Below are 8858 nucleotides of genomic sequence, written 5' to 3' on the forward strand. Positions count from 1 at the left end.
GCTTGGTACTCTGCTGACATAATCTAATGTTTTGCTTTCGCTGTAAAGCCTTTTTGAAATCGGACAGTGCGGTTAGATAAAGGAGAGTCTTGTCTTTAAAATGCTGTGAAATAGTCATATGTTTGAAAAATTGAAGTTTTTGTATTTTTGAGGAATTTGTAATTCGCGCCACGCCTATCATTGGATATTGGAGCAAGTGTTCCGCTAGCGGAACGTCTAGATGTAAGAGGTTAACTTCATGAAGTCTTCATCTTCATCTGAATGTATGTCACATTACAGCAAACAGTAATTACTCAGAGACAACAGACAGAAGTAGAGCTGTGGCTCTCCAGGACCAGAGTTGAATTCCACCAGGGGCCATAAAGTACATTGAGTCTCCACCAGGTCCTTAACCTCTATGGGTTAGGCGGGACGTAATCGTCCCACCTACGTAACAGCCAGTGTAATCCAGTGGCGCGATTTTCAAATACCTTAAAAATCCTATTACTTCAATTTCTCAAACATATGACTATTTTACAGCTATTTAAAGACAAGACTCTCGTTAATCTAAGCACACTGTCCAATTTCAAAAAAGCTTTACAACAAAAGCAAAACATTAGATTGTCAGCAGAGTACCCAGCCAGAAATAATCAGACACCCATTTTTCAAGCTAGCATATAATGTCACAAAAACCCAGAAGACAGCTAAATGCAGCACTAACCTTTGATCTTCATCAGAAGACAACCCTAGGACATTATGTTATACAATACATGCATGTTTTGTTCAATCAAGTTCATATTTATATCAAAAAACAGCTTTTTACATTAGCATGTGACGTTCAGAACTAGCATACCCCCCGCAAACTTCCGGGGAATTTACTAACAATTTACTAAATTACTCACGATAAACGTTCACAAAAAGCATAACAATTATTTTAAGAATTATAGATACAGAACTCCTCTATGCACTCGATATGTCCGATTTTAAAATAGCTTTTTGGTGAAAGCACATTTTGCAATATTCTAAGTACATAGCCCAGCCATCACGGGCTAGCTATTTAGACACCCGGCAAGTTTAGCCTTCACCAAAATCATATTTACTATTATAAAAGTTTGATTACCTTTTGTTGTCTTCGTCAGAATGCACTCCCAGGACTGCTACTTCAATAACAAATGTTGGTTTGGTCCAAAATAATCCATCGTTATATCCGAATAGCGCCGTTTTGTTCGTGCGTCCCAGACACTATCCAAAATGGTAAATCAGGGTCGTGCGCATGGCGCAATTCGTGAGAAAAAAATTCTAAATATTCCAATACCGTACCTCGAAGCATGTCAACCGCTGTTTAAAATCAATTTTTATGCAATTTATCTCGTAAAAAAGCGATAATATTCCGACCGGGAATCTCCTTTTCGGCAAACAGAGGAAAAAACACAAAGACGGGGGCGGCCAGTGCACGCGCCTAAGCCCACAGTCCCTTGATCGGCCACTTGAGAATGGCGATAATGTGTTTCAGCCTGGGGCTGGAATGACGACATTCAGGTTTTTCCCGGGCTCTGAGAGCCTATTGGAGCCGTGGGAAGTGTCACGTTACCGCAGAGATCCTTTGTAATTGAATGAGATGTCAAAGAAAGACAATAAATGGTCAGACAGGCCACTTTCTGTAAAGGAATCTCTCAGGTTTTGACCTGCCATTTGAGTTCTGTTATGCTCACAGACACCATTCAAACAGTTTTAGAAACTTTGGAGTGTTTTCTATCCAAAGCCAATAATTATATGCATATTCTAGTTACTGGGCAGGAGTAGTAACCAGATTAAATCGGGTACGTTTTTTATCCAGCCGTGTCAATACTGCCCCCTAGCCCTAACAGGTTAACTTTTTAATTGCCCTGCCCCTTTAACATAGCTTCTTGAATAAATAAACGTAATATTCACATTTCACTAAGTTATTGTTTATTATTCTTGAAATGTCTCTTCAAAGATCTGGCAATATTGTCATCCTGTGTATCAAGGTGCCTTGCCATGATGTAATCACTTATTCTTCTTCATTGGTACTACTGCCTCAACATTTTACACCTCGGTACTACTCTGACCCTGGCAACTTCAACCTGCCTTTCTCTCACTGGACACTTCTAACCTCCAACAATATGGGCACCCCTACAGATAACACAGCTTTTTCCACCAAAACAACACATTCCTTTGTTTCCTGACCTCCTGCTCACATCTCACATCTAGGAATCTCCCCCTACACACTGTTGCAACATGACCATAAGCTTGGCACCTAAAACACCGTAATGGGTTCGGGACAAATTCTCTCGTGGTATAACTGACACATCCTAACGTGACTTTGTTGGGTAAAGACTGCATCAAAACTCAGCAGTAGAGACATTGAAATAGTGCCTTCTCTGTTTCACCACACTCTCCACCGGGCCCACGTCGCACTAAACAGCTTGTGTCAGAAACACCGGGAAGTTTATATTTCAGTTGATTATACTTAAAACTCAATGCCATACCAGTTATCATTCCTTTCAATGGTGTCCTGCTCTGGAGAGCAAATCAAGTCACAGGTCTTGTCCCGAGGCATTTGTTGAGAAGCGTCCACTATCTCTTGGCAGAAGACACACAAAAAATCATCACAAGTCCATTTTTAGTTACTTAAACCAATTAAAAACAGTCCCCAACCGCTTCTCTACTCAACCTGAAACCACATGGATCAGCCAGAATTGCAAGGATCCATGTTAACATTAGAAGCCTCCTCCCTAACTTTGTTTTATTCATTGCTTTAGCACACTCCGCCAACCCAGATGTCCTAGCCGTATTTGAATCCTGGCTTAGGAAGGCCACCAAAAATCCTGAAATTTCCATCCCTAACAACAACATTTTCCGACAAGATAGAACTGCCAGGTTCAATCTACTGCAGAGTTCTGTCATACTATCCTATGCCTCATTGCCTTTGTGCATAATGGGTCTGTGGTCAAACGACCACCCCTCATCACTGTCCAACATTCCATAAAACACTTCAGCGAGCCGGCCTTTCTAATCAACCTGGCCCGGGTATCCTGGAAGGATATTGACTTCATTCCTTCAGTAGAGGATACCTGGTTGCTCTTCAAAAGTGCTTTCCTCACCATCTTAAATAAGCATGCCCCATTAAAAAAATGTAGAACTAAGAACAGATATAACCCTTGGTTCACCCCAGACTTGACTGCCCTTGACCAGCACAAAAACAGCCTGCGGAGTTCTACATTAGCATCGAATAGCCCCCACGATATGAAACTTTTCAGGGAAGTCAGGAACCAATATACTCAGTCAGTTAAAAAGCTAGCCTTAGCTTTCCTAACTGAAATTTGCTTCCTGTAGCACTAATTCCAAAAAGATTTGGGACACTAAAGTCCATGGAGAATAAGAACACATCCTCCCAGCTGCCCAATGCACTGATGATAGAAAACACTGTCACCACCGATAAATCTAAGATAATCGATAATGTCAATAAGCATTTTTCTACGGCTGGCCATGCTTTCCATCTGGCTACCCCTACCCCGGCCAACATCTCAGCCCCCCCCTGCTTCTCCTTCACCCAAATCCAGACAGCCGATGTTCTGAAAGAACTGCTAAATCTGGATCCCTACAAATCAGCTGGGCTAGACAATCTAGACCCTCTCTTTCTAAAATGATCCGCTGAAATTGTTGCAACCCCTATTACGAGCCTATTCAAACTCTATTTCGTATCGTCTGAGATCCCCAAAGATTGGAAAGCTGCCGCGGTCATCCCCCTCTTCAAAGGGGGAGACACTCTAGACCCAAACTGTTATAGACCTATATCCATCCTGCCCTGCCTTTCTAAGCCAAGTTAACAGATCACCGACCATTTTGAATCCCACCATAAATTCTCCACTATGCAATCTGGTTTCCGAGCTGGTCATGGGTGCACCTCAGCCATGCTCAAGGTCCTAAACGATAACATAACCGCCATCAATAAAAGACAGTACTGTGCAGCGATCTTCATCGACCTGGCCAAGGCGTTCGACTCTGTAAATCACAGCATTCTTATCAGCTGAATCAATAGCCTTGGTTTCTCAAATGACGTCTTGCCTGGTTCAACAACTACTTCTCAGATAGAGTTCAATGTGTCAAATCGAAGGGCCTGTTGTCTGGACCTCTGGCAGTCTCTATGGGGGTGCCAAAGGGTTCAATTCTCGGGCCGACTCTTTTCTCTGTATACATCAATGATGTCGCTCTTGCTGCTGGTGATTCTCTGATCCACCTCTACACAGACGACACCATTCTGTATACAGTACATCTGGCCCTTCTTTGGACACTGTGCTAAAAAACCTCCAAACGAGCTTCAACGCCATACACCACTCCTTCCGTGGCCTCCAACTGCTTTTAAAAGCTAGTAAAACTGAGTGCATGCTCTTCAACCGATTGCTGCTCGCACCCTCCCGCCTGACTAGCATCACTACTCTGGACGGTTCTGACCTAGAATATGTGGACAACTACAAATACCTAGGTGTCTGGGTAGACTGTAAACTCTACTTCCAGACTCACATTAAGCATAACCAATACAAAATTAAAACTAGAATCAGCTTCCTATTTTGCAACAAAGCCTCGTTCACTCATGCTTCTATAGCATACCCTCATAAAACAGATTATCCTACCGATCCTTGACTTCGGCGATTGTCATTTACAAAATAGCCCCTAACACTCTACTCAGCAAACTGGATGTAGTCTATCACTGTGCCATCTGTTTTGTCACCAAAGCCCCACATACTACCCACCACTGCGAACTGTATGCTCTAAGTTGGCTGGCCCTCACAATTTACTCATCGCCAAACCCACTGGCTCCAGGTCATCTATAAGTCTTTGCTAGGTAAAGCCACGCCTTATCTCAGCTCACTGGTCACCATAGCAACACCTACCCGTAGCACGCGCTCCAGCAGGTATATTTCACTGCTCATCCCCAAAGCCAACACTTCCTTTGGCCGCCTTTCCTTCCAGTTCTCTGCTGCCAATGACTGGAACGAATTGCAAAAATCGCTGAAGCCTTATCTCCCTCTCTAACGTTAAGCATCAGCTGTCAGAGCAGCTTACTAATCACTGTACACAGCCAATCTGTAAATTGCACACCCAACTACCTCATCCCCATATTATTACTTACCATCTTGCTCTTTTGCACCCCAGTATCTCTACTTGCACATCATCATCTGCACATCTATCACTCCAGTGTTAACCTGTTGGGGATAGGGGGCAGTATTTACATGGCCGGATAAAAAACACGTACCCGATTTAATCTGGTTACTACTCCTGCCCAGTAACTAGAATATGCATATAATTATTGGCTTTGGATAGAAAACACTCCAAAGTTTCTAAAACTGTTTGAATGGTGTCTGTGAGTATAACAGAACTCATATGGCAGGCAAAAACCTGAAGATTCTGAACAGGAATTGGCCTGTCTGACAAGTTCTTGTTCATCTTGGCTCTTTTTATTGAAGACTGAGGATCTTTGCTGTAACGTGACACTTCCTACGGCTCCCATAGGCTCTCTGAACCCGGGAAAAAGCTGAATGATATCGAGGCAGCCCCTGGCTGAAACACATTAGCGCGTTTGGATAGTGGCCTGTCAGAGGACCATCAGACTGGGGCTCGTGCACGAGATGTTTTTATTTTCCCTCTTTGAACGAAAACCACCACTCCCGGTCGGAATATTATCGCTTTTTTACGAGAAAAATGGCATAAAAATTGATTTTAAACAGCGGTTGACATGCTTCGAAGTACGGTAATGGAATATTTAGAATTTCTTTGTCACGAAATGCTTCGTGCTCGTCACCCTTCTTTACCATTCGGATAGTGTCTTGAACGCACGAACAAAACGCCGCTATTTGGATATAACTATGGCTTATTTGGGACCAAACCAACATTGGTTATTGAAGTAGAAGTCCTGGGAGTGCATTCTGACGAAGAACACCAAAGGTAATAACATTTTTCTGATAGTAAATCTGACTTTGGTGAGTGCTAAACTTGCTGGGTGTCTAAATAGCTAGCCCTGTGATGCCGGGCTATCTACTGAGAATATTGCAAAATGTGCTTTCACCGAAAAGCTATTTTAAAATCGGACATAGCGAGTGCATAGAGGAGTTCTGTATCTATAATTCTTAAAATAATTGTTATGCTTTTTGTGAATGTTTATCGTGAGTAATTTAGTAAATTCACCGGCAGTGTTCGGTGGGAATGCTAGTCACATGCTAATGTAAAAAGCGGGTTTTTGATATAAATATGAACTTGATTGAACAAAACATGCATGTATTGTATAACATAATGTCCTAGGCGTGTCATCTGATGAAGATCATCAAAGGTTAGTGCTGCATTTAGCTGTGGTTTTGGTTTTTGTGACATTATATGCTAGCTTGAAAAATGGGTGTCTGATTATTTCTGGCTGGGTACTCTGCTGACATAATCTAATGTTTTGCTTTCGTTGTAAAGCCTTTTTGAAATCGGACAGTGTGTTTAGATTAACGAGAGTCTTGTCTTTAAAATGGTGTAAAATAGTCATGTTTGAGAAATTGAAGTAATAGCATTTCTAAGGTATTTGAATAACGCGCCACGGGATTCCAATGGCTGTTACGTAGGTGGGACGAAATCGTCCCACTGGCCCTAGAGAGGTTAATGTGCCCAAGAACACTAAGGTAACCTGCCTAAATGTCTACCGACCCGTAGCACTCACGTCTGTAGCCATGAAGTACTTTGAAAGGCTGGGCACGGCCTACATCAACACCATTATCCCAGAAACACTAGACCCACTCCAATTTGCATACCGCCCCAACAGATCCACAGATGATGCAAACTCTACTGAACTCCACACTGCCCTTTCACACCTGGACAAAAGTAACATCTACTTGAGCATGCTATTCATTGACTACAGCTCAGCATTCAACACCATAGTGCCCTCAAAGCTCATCACTAAGCTAAGGACCCTGAGAATAAACACCTCCCTCTGCAACTGGATCCTGGACTTCCGGATGTGCCTCCCCCAGGTGGTAGGGTAGGTAACAACACATCTGCCATTCTGATCCTCAACACGGGGGCCCATTAGGGGTGCGTTCTCAGTCCCCTCCTGTACTCTCTGTTAACCCATGACTGCATGGCCAGGCACGACTTCAACACCATAATTAAGCTTGCCGATGACATAACAGTGGCAGGCCTGATCACAGACAATGATGAGACAGCCTATAGAAGAGGTCAGAGACCTGGCCGTGTGGTGCCAGGATAACAACCTCTCCCTCAACGTGATCAAGACAAAGGAGTTGATTGTGGACTACAGGAAAAGGAGGAGCGAGCACGCCCCATTCTCATTGACGGGGCTGTAGTGGAGACGGTTCAGAGCTTCAAGTTCCTTGGTGTCCACATTACCAACAAACTATCATGTTCCAAACACACCAAGACAGTCGTGAAGAGGGCACGACAAAGCCTATTCCCCCTCAGGAGACTGAAAAGATTTGGCATGGGTCCTCAGATCCTCAAAAGGTTCTATAGCTGTACCATCGAGAGCATCCTGACTGGTTGCATCACTGCCTGGTATGGCAGCTACTCGGCCTCCGACCGGAAGGCACTACAGAGGGTAGTGCGTATGGCCCAGTACATCACTGAGGCCAAGCTTCCTGCTATCCAGGACCTCTATACCAGGTGGTGTCAAAGGAAGGCCCTAAAAATTGTCAAAGCCACCAGCCACCCTAGTCAGACTGTTCTCTCTGCTACCGCTCTGCAATCGGTACTGGAGTGCCACGTCTCGGTCCAAAAGGCTTCTTAACAGATTCTACCATAAGACTCCTGAACAGCTAATGAAATGGCTACCCAGACTATTTGCATTGTGTGTGTGTGTGTGTGTGTCCCTCCCCCTTTACGCTGCTACTACTCTCTGGTTATCGTTTATGCATAGCCACTTTAACTCTACCTACATGTTACCTCAATTACCTTGACTAACCTGTGGCCCCGCACATTGACTCTATTGTATATAGCCCCGCAACTGTTATTTTACTGCTGCTCTTTAATTTTTTACTTTCAATTTCTCAAACATGACTATTTTACACCATTTTAAAGACAAGACTCTCCTTTATCTAACCACACTGTCCGATTTCAAAAAGGCTTTACAACGAAAGCAAAACATTAGATTATGTCAGCAGAGTACCCAGCCAGAAATAATCAGACACCCATTTTTCAAGCTAGCATATAATGTCACAAAAACCCAGAAGAAAGCTAAATGCAGCACTAACCTTTGATGATCTTCATCAGATGACAACCCTAGGACATTATGTTATACAATACATGCATGTTTTGTTCAATCAAGTTCATATTTATATCAAAAACCAGCTTTTTACATTAGCATGTGACGTTCAGAACTAGCATACCCCCCGCAAACCTCCGGTGAATTTACTAAATTACTCACGATAAACGTTCACAAAAAGCATAACAATTATTTTAAGAATTATAGATACAGAACTCCTCTATGCACTCGATATGTCCGATTTTAAAATAGCTTTTTGGTGAAAGCACATTTTGCAATATTCTAAGTACATAGCCCAGGCATCACGGGCTAGCTATTTAGACACCCGGCAAGTTTAGCACTCACCAATATCAGGTTTACTATTATAAAAGTTTGATTACCTTTTGTTGTCTTCGTCAGAATGCACTCCCAGGACTGCTACTTCAATAACAAATGTTGGTTTGGTCCAAAATAATCCATCGTTATATCCGAATAGCGGCGTTTTGTTCGTGCGTCCCAGACACTATCTGAAATGGTAAATCAGGGTCGTGCGCATGGCGCAATTCGTGACAAAAAAAATCGAAATATTCCATTACCGTACTTCGAAGCATGTCAACCGCTGTTT

This window comes from Salmo salar, chromosome ssa18, assembly GCF_905237065.1.
Source record: "Salmo salar chromosome ssa18, Ssal_v3.1, whole genome shotgun sequence".
In the NCBI taxonomy this organism is placed as follows: domain Eukaryota; kingdom Metazoa; phylum Chordata; class Actinopteri; order Salmoniformes; family Salmonidae; genus Salmo; species Salmo salar.